Genomic DNA, 9,157 nt, shown 5'->3' with positions numbered 1-9,157 from the left:
TGAAGGGACAGTGGAGGGAATTGCTTGCTAATTATAAAGTTAACGAAGTCATCATTTATAAATACAAGAATCAACGAGGACAACCTGCGAAAAAAACATTCAAAGTTGAATTTATATAAAACAAGTAAACTACAAGTGTTGAGCATTTTGGAGTAGATTTGACAAACACCCAAACATGAGTGAATTTACTTCTTGTCTTTTATTTTTCTAGTGCTAATAAGTCTAGTAGAATTTGCTTTCATCGTGTCACAAAATTGAAATAGTTATATTTTAATTTTGATATTTAAATTACAAAAGATGTGAAACTCTCCTCCTTACTCCATTGGCCAGCCGCCACTTCACCTCATCAAAGCCATAATCATTACAAAACATGATCATTGCCTTTCTAATAGCATAGATGCGATGGACTTGAAGCAGCTGCGCGCAACAAATTTTGTGGACTTTTTTTTTTTTTTGAGCAACACAATTTTTTTGTTTGTGTAAAAAAGAAAAAAAACAAACAGAAAAACATATCATTACAGTGACTTCTAAGGAAGATCCTCGGACAATATCATAAGTCAAGTATATATCAATTTCAAGGTACTTTTCTGTGTTAGAATCTTTGGAGCAAGATGAGGTGATGAAGTTGAAAAAAAAAAAATTCTGACTGGCTAAGTGTCAATCCAGAGGTCCAAGAACAGTTACAAAAAGTGCTATCACTTAAATTTCTAGCTATAATTTAATGCAAAGAGTGCCATTATCACTTAAGCATTAACTATATTCAGTGTCAATTAGAGTGTGGTAGGCCATTAGAAGTCAAAATTGTTTAAAGCAATAGAGTAATGAATTTTAGAACATATTTAATCTTCAATTATTAAATGACGTACACATAATCTTCAACACCATTTTTTTTTTTTGGAAAGTAATTAATAAGATGTGTTATTAAATCTACATAGAGTGATGGACTAGATAATAGATAGTGTTATTTTAACATGGGACCCATATGTTTTGGTCCTTTTCGACTTTTAAAAAACAAGCTTAATTCGGACCAACCCACGAGATCCATTGCAAGGGACACGATGCAATGTACCATTACATGTGTGTAAACTTTGACTCGTTGCTTGTTTCTATTTGTGGTATGGACTTCGTACTTTTTTTTATTAACTTTTGCCAACGAACTTTTTTGTTGGTTGGTTTACTAATGATGAGCATGGTACCACAACCACACCTGATGGTACAATTTACATAAAGACAGATACCATAACCTTTAAAAACAAATATATATATATATATATATATATATATATATATATTATTCTTTTGTCTTTTTTTCATTCTCATTTTTTAAATAACAAAAAAAAAATTGCATGTTGGACTTACACGTAAAGACATCTTCACGTGTAGGTCCTACAAATCTAAATTATCTGATAAATAATTTTTAGAAGATGAGCATAAAGAAATATGAGAAAAGGCACGGTTTGGCAAGAGCCTCTTATTATTTTCATCCAAAAAATTTAACTTCAAACATTTTTACTCTTTACATCACATTTATTATTTTTTATTATTATTTACTGAATAAAATCACTACAAAATATTTTTTTCTTACATTAATCAATTAATTTTTGTACAGTTCATGTCCACCAAACAATAACTGTCCAAAGCCAAACCAACCTTAAATAACTTTTATTTTTTCTTTCTTATGTCTTTTTTTTTTATTATTATTTACTGAATAAAATCACTACAAAATATTTTTTTCTTACATTAATCAATTAATTTTTGTACAGTTCATGTCCACCAAATAATAACTGTCCAAAGCCAAACCAACCTTAAATAACTTTTATTTTTTCTTTCTTATGTCTTTTTTTTTAAAAAAAAAACAAAGTAGAATGGCAAGTGTCACATCCACCGACTTTTTCTTTTTTAATAAGTCACTTCAATGAACACAGTAAAGCAGAGAATGCCAACAATAGTCTTCTCTTCCACAGTCTGAAGCCACCAGAAAATTCAATGTGCCAATTAAATATAAATTTGATTGTTTGGACTTCACATGCTCATTTGTTTTTGACAATATTGAAGAACAACTCTCCAGACTCATCTCATCGATCTGCAACACTATCATCAACATTCAACCAACGAACATAGTGAAGATTTGTGTTGGTTTAAATATTATTGTTGTAGATCATATTTTTTGAATTTGCATTTATATTTCAAACATTATTTTAAATATTTCATACATTTTATTTTGTAATGGCTGTTTATATTGTACACACTTTAAATTATTAAGCAATGAAAACATATTCACAACAACCTCACGTGTCTTGTCTTCTTTAGACGTACAAGTTGGTGGAAATTGTACGTCTAAAGAAGCTTTCTGTTAGGGGTGCAAAAGCGGTTATGGTTAGCGGTTAGTGGCAATAACCGTTAACCGTAACCATCTTAGCAGTTAGTAGATTTCACTAACCGCAACCGCTAACCGCCTAGCGGTTAGCGGTTAGCGGTTAACGAAATAGATAACCACCCGCTAACTGGTTTTTTTAAATTGGGTTTTTTTTTGGGCTTTTTTTTACCCTCATTTTTTTTCTTGTATTTTTAATATCTTCTTGGGCCCAATTGCTATAAAAAGAGCCCATATTGAAAAATCAAAAATATTTGACCCAAAATTTACATTTACTTGTACTTTAAAAAAATTTCCTTAAATATTAAATCATAACCGGTTAACTTTTTTTTTTAAAAAAAAAAAAAAAATTCAACACAACATACAAAAAAAAGTTCAGAATTCAGACAACTGTCACAACATATAAAAAAATATATAAAAAAAGTTCAACACAAAGTATATAAAATAAGTTCAAATAAAACATTAAATGATACAAATAAAACATTAAAACTTCATCAATGGTTAATTTGTAACAATTTTTAAAAAATTGTTACAAATGGTTCAAAAAATTCAAAATTGTTCAAAAAATGGTTAATTTTTTTTTTTAAAAAAAAAATTGTTAAATTTCTTTTTCTAAAAAATGTTCAAAAAATACATTAATACTTCAATTGTGATTATAAGTAACACATTGTTGAATCTAATGTCAATTACTTAATTTGATATTATATAATCATATAGTCTCATTAAATTATATGATATGATTCATATGATTAATTATTTAAATTCTTATCATATTTACTTATAATCTTTTTTCTTTGAATTGAACTTAATATCTAATGGTAAATGGTAATGTTCAAACTCCTAAATCCTAAATTCCTAAAGTATCTAATAATGCTTTAATTAAATTGTAGATTTGTAGTTATAAGTAATATATTGTTTAATTCAATTGAATCAATTGTGATTATCATTGTACATGAATCATATGATTAACTTGTAGACTTATGACTTATGAGTTATGTCATATTATATATGTATTATTTATTGTTATATAATCATATGATTTAATGATCAAGTCATCATGTGATATAATCATATCAATTATAGTGATAATATATAAATTACTAAAATTATAATGATAATACATTAATACTTAAATTGTGTTTATAAGTAACACATTGGTCATTGTTTAATCCAATGTCAATTACTTAATTTGATATTATACGAATCATATCATCATTGTACATTAATAATATGATTCACTTGAAGTCTTGAATAAAATATTTGAATTTTCATTGAATCATATGATTAAGTATTGATATTATACATTTATATTATTCATATGCATATATAGACTTATATAGACTTATAACATATATAGACTTATAAGTTTATAACATACATTGGAAATAAGTCTCTAGATATTTAATTGTTGTATTAGTATGAATTGGTATACTTATGAGTTATGTCATATTATATATGTATAATTTATTATTATATAATCAAATGATTTAATGATCAATTGATCATGTGATATAATCATATAAATTATAGTGATAATATATTAATACTCAAATTGTGATTTAATTATTTTTTAAAAAAATTGTGATTTAATGATCAAGTGATTATGTTATATGTATAAATATTTTTATAATTATAATTATAAAAAAACGGTTAGCGGTTACGGTTAGTAAACCCAATAACCGCTAACCGCTAGGCGGTTATAACGGTTAGGCGGTTAGCGGTTAAGCGGTTATAACGGTTAGCGGTTAGAAACCGCCCGCCTTTGCACCCCTACTTTCTGTTTATCAGTAAGATTTTTTCTATTTTTCTTTAATGTTTTATATAATTTGATTTTTTGATCATGGATATTTTGATAGGACAAAGTTTTCCTCTCGACTGTGTTAGAATGCATGTAAACATTGTAAGCATTTTAGACACATGTAAGTTCTATAGATTAAGTTGAAGGAACTTCATCCGACCCAATTTAAAGGAAAATTTTGTTCATCTTGATATATAATTTAAATTGTTAAGTTTGACTTTTTGCAACATTCAATTTTTGTTTAAATTTATAATTGATTCCTTTAAAGAATGAATTAATTTTTTTCGTTCATGACATTTCTATTACAACAAAAGATTCCTAGTACTAAATTAAAACATTAATTTACGGTCTCATTCTTTGCAGTTTTCTTAATTTTTGAAGTTCACTTTTCGATTTGTTGTTTGACTTCTTATTTGGTACAAAGATGAAAAATTCGTTAAGTTCACTTCGTTCTTTATCCTCCGATATAATAATTGGAGGTTGGGAAGGAAGTGAGATCGATCGGTCGACCAAATTATGGCTGCAATACCAGGAGATGCATCTATGGAATATTCTACGTGCATAGCAATTTTCAGAGTGAACTGCTGTTCAATCGAGAAGGAGTTATCACGGAATGATTTAGAAAAAAATTCTATTTACCGCCGTCGGATGTTTCCAAAGTCTGTCCCCATCAACGGATCGACTCCAACCCAACTTCTCTTCTATGACTTCCTGGAAGATGGATTTGAAAAACACCACTGGTGAAAGATGACATCTCAATTCTCATGGGAGGGTGGAGACGATTTGTTCGTGAAAGGAAGGACAGAATATCAAATTTTATAAGTACACGTGCAACAGTGGAACAAGGGCAAGTTAATTTCTTCATGATTGATGATGAGCTAATTTTGGCAAGCTTAGTTTAGATTTGACAAAGACCAGACCCTAATGGTTTGGTTTATTTTCCAATGTTTTAATATTTTTGCAACTGTAATGTGTTGCTGTATTTTCAGGTTGTCAGTTTTCCGTTTGTGTTCTTGGCCTTGCATGGCTTGTTTGTTGCTTCAATTAATTATTGTTGTCTTGTTCTCCCTCTAGCTCTGAGTGTGCGGGTTTGTTGGGGGACTCCCCTATATATGGTGTGCCCTAATGTACGTTCTATATATATCTTTTTGATCTGATTTCTCAATGGATATTTCAATATACGAGTTAGAATTGTACGTTGGGATAAAAATTTTGTTAGCTAGGTCGAAAGGAAATAAATAAATTACTAACAAAGAAGTAAAATATGAAAGAAAAAATTACTTATTGGCTCTGAAGTTTGTAATTTTTGCAATCTAGTCCCTAAAGTATCAAAGATTCAAAGTATCTTCTTGATCTTTTTAAATCTCTAGCCCAACACTACGTTACATGTTCAAAATGATCATTTTGGTTGGTTGTTTGATATAAATCGTTAGATTCATGCCGCAACCAATGACCGATTAGTATATAGTAAGGCAGATGACTCAGTTTGTTGTAAAATTATACTTTTACGCACAACTTTTATTTTATTTTTTTTAAAAAAAAAAAGAAAAAGAAAAAGGCAATAATATATATATAGAGGATGAGGGGTGGCAGACTGCCCCTCGATCATATTCCAAGGGCAGCATCCCCTCACCGAAAGTTGATCAATCTCCTACTCTTTAAGGTTGCCCCTCCCTAGGTAAGTGGCAATCGAGCACCCCTCAAGACTCTAGGAGATATTGACTCCCCTTAAGACTTTTTAATAATGGTGCAGCCACATCTTTGAGTGCATGAATGGCCTAAAGAATCATTTTCTATTATTATTATTTTTTATCAAAATGGATGACATGTCAAAATTATGACCGTTCATTTTCAAGAAGTGGTCACAATTTTAAAAATTAGCGGCCCTTACAATACCTTTGTGGGGACCTCAATCCCAGATAAGTTAGGGTTGTTTATAAAATGTTATTTTTATAATTTTTAAGAAATAAATAATATTTTTTTTATCTTAGTATATAATTTAAATATTAATAAATTAAAGAAAATTAAAGATCTTTCAGAGATGGTAGATTATAGAATTATCTAAAAAAATATTATATTTTTCTCCTAGGCAAAGATAAAATATTAAATAAAGAAAAACGACACAAACAATACATGGAAGGAGAACCCCCAAACAACAACACAATGGCAACAGAAAACAGCGATAAGCCGATAATAGTAATGAACCCAAAGCCCACTACAAAAAGAGATCCGGCCCAAATCGCAAAATCCTGACCGTCAATCTCCTCTCCCTTCATTTTGGCCTTGGGCCAAATCTCTTATTGCGCCCAGCGCTAAGAGCCTAAGAACATCATTATAGATTTTTTTTTTTTTTTTTTAATTGGTACTCATCATTCATTCAAAAGAAAACTTAAGGTTTTGTACAAACATAATCCTGGATACAAGAAGGGAAATGTCCTCTCCAGAGTCTGTTCTCATCCATCATGAGCGCTATCTTTGCTAAGCGGTGGGCACTTTCGTTGGCAGATCTATTGACATGTTGCACTCCCCAACTCTGACATCTATTCATCATCTCTTTCGCGTCATTTACCACCTGGCCGAAAGCACTCCAGCATTCTCCTTCCTTTTGCATGGCTTGGACAATTGATAGAGCGTCCCCATCAAGAGTGACTCTATGCATATCCAGTTGCCTTACAAGATCTGCTGCTTGCCACACACTTAGAGCTTCCGCCAGTGTAGGGTCTGTAACATATCCCTTGTTGGCACACATCATGGCAACTGTTTCTCCTGCATGATCTCGAATGATAACCCCTATCCCCATCTTGTCCCGCCAACTATCCACTGTAGCGTCCCAAATGACTTTCACTGTCCCCCAAGGAGGTTTCAGCCAGCCAACATTGACAGGTCCTTTGGGTGCCACTTCCCTTCTGCTTTGGCATTGTTCATCTTCCGAACAGGCGTCCACTTGGGCTTTTGCCATGCGCATTAAGGGGGACGGGTCAAGAAAGTCACCCCTGAAATCACTGCATTCCTCCTCAACCATATCTGTGTCGCAACTGTAGCCACAAGATGCATTTGATCTTCGTCCAGCCTTGCCAGTAACTTCTCAACCACTAGAATGAACTCCACCTCGTCACTGGTGCACTTATGGATTTGAGGGGAGCACTCAATCCATACGTCTTTTGCTAATTGGCAGCTCCACAGAATGTGCCCCAATGTTTCTGTTTCCTGCCTGCATATGGGGCATAGAGGATCTGGGGTGATGTGTTTCTTGAAGAGTCTTTCCTTCGTCGGCAGGATGTCTTTGCAGGCTTGCCACATGAACGTCTTCACCACTCTTGCCCCTTTAATGCTCCATATTCCTTTCCAAAGCATTCGCAGTTGTTGTGTATTTGAGCAGCTTCCTTCATCCCTTATACTTCCCTCATTGGCCATATGGTAAGCACTGTAAACCGTAAACTCCCCATCCTTTGTGCCCGCCCATACCATTTTGTCAGCTCTGCTCCTTGGACATACAATCATGCCACAAATTTCCTTTGCTTCATCAGCATTAAAGACATTGTGTACCAGCTCTGTGTTCCACCAGTTTGTATCAAAATCTATAAGCTCACTCACCCTCGCCTCTCTGTTAAGCACTCTGACTGGGGATTGAATTTCGTGAATCAAGGTCTTTGGGATCCACCTATCCTCCCCAATACGGATTGAGAGGTCATCCCCCACTCTCCATCCTAGGCCCTCCTTTAAATGAGGCTTAGCGGTCCTGAGACTTCTCCACACATACGAGGGTCTTTGGCCTAAATTGGCTTCCAAAAAAGTTCCTTGCGGATAGTATTTTTCCTTTATAATGGTTGCCGCCAAAGAATTGGGTCTTCGTAGTAACTTCCACCCTTGCTTAGCTAGGAGAGCAAGACTGACCATTTCAAGGTCCCTAAACCCCAATCCATCCCATTCTTTTGCCATGCCTATTTTCTTCCAATTCATCCATGCTATCCAAGAATCCTTCTCCTTACGCCTCACCAAAACCTAACCATCCTCTCCAATAATGATTGAGTTTGGGATACATGGAGACTACAAAATGAAATTGGATTTAAAGTTATATATTGTAATTGACGGTTTATATAATGCTACATTATTTAAATTTTTTTAAAAAACGTACGTCAATATTAATATTATATGGACCGTTAGAAACATAAACTTTAAATATTTGTAATGAAAATAATATTGATGGAAGAAGAAGATTCTTTGTCCATATCAAAGTAGAAAAGAAAGATCTTAAAAATTTCAATGCTTGAAGATAGGGAACATTTTGCACTGCAACCATGAATGAGTAGCATAAAGATGCCTCTGATTATATATTATAAAATTGTTCATTAAATACAAGATGAGTATAGCAAGCAGCCAGATGAGTAGATCAATCGTTTGAATGACGCGTGGCAAATTAACCTTAATTGGGTCAATAGTTGCGGCTCTAATCACGTCCGTACATCTCAATCAACAAATCAATGAAGCCAACCGTGATACGTGTCTATTAGCTTTTAAACACCAATTGGAAGTTTTGTGGACAAAATAATTAAATCATATTTAAGGGAGTGAGGTCGGTGAGAAAAAAGTCTTCAAGTCGGTGAAAAAAAGTCTCTTTTTCTCCAAAAGCAATCCAAGAAAGACAAGAAATATATTGCTGAGCCCGACATTACTTGATAAATCAAGTCTAACGTCACAGAACCACTCAGGTATATATGTCACGAACACTTAGTTTACAACATATCTCAATCAATGGGGCAAAAACATCCGCATTTGATTAGAAAAATAAATAAACAAATAAAAAGGGGCAAAAACATAATACCAAATTAGTAATTAAATTGAGTTTCAATTCTACCAAAAACCAAATGCTGATAGTACGTATATAAAGAACTAGCTAGTTGTACGGAGATGCAGGGTTCCAAGCATCAGTACGTACTTTTTTTCTCATCACATGTAATCATCATGCCTAGGGCTTCTTTTTTTTT

This window comes from Corylus avellana, chromosome ca3 (assembly GCF_901000735.1).
Source record: "Corylus avellana chromosome ca3, CavTom2PMs-1.0".
In the NCBI taxonomy this organism is placed as follows: domain Eukaryota; kingdom Viridiplantae; phylum Streptophyta; class Magnoliopsida; order Fagales; family Betulaceae; genus Corylus; species Corylus avellana.
Note: the sequence above shows the minus strand (reverse complement) of the source record.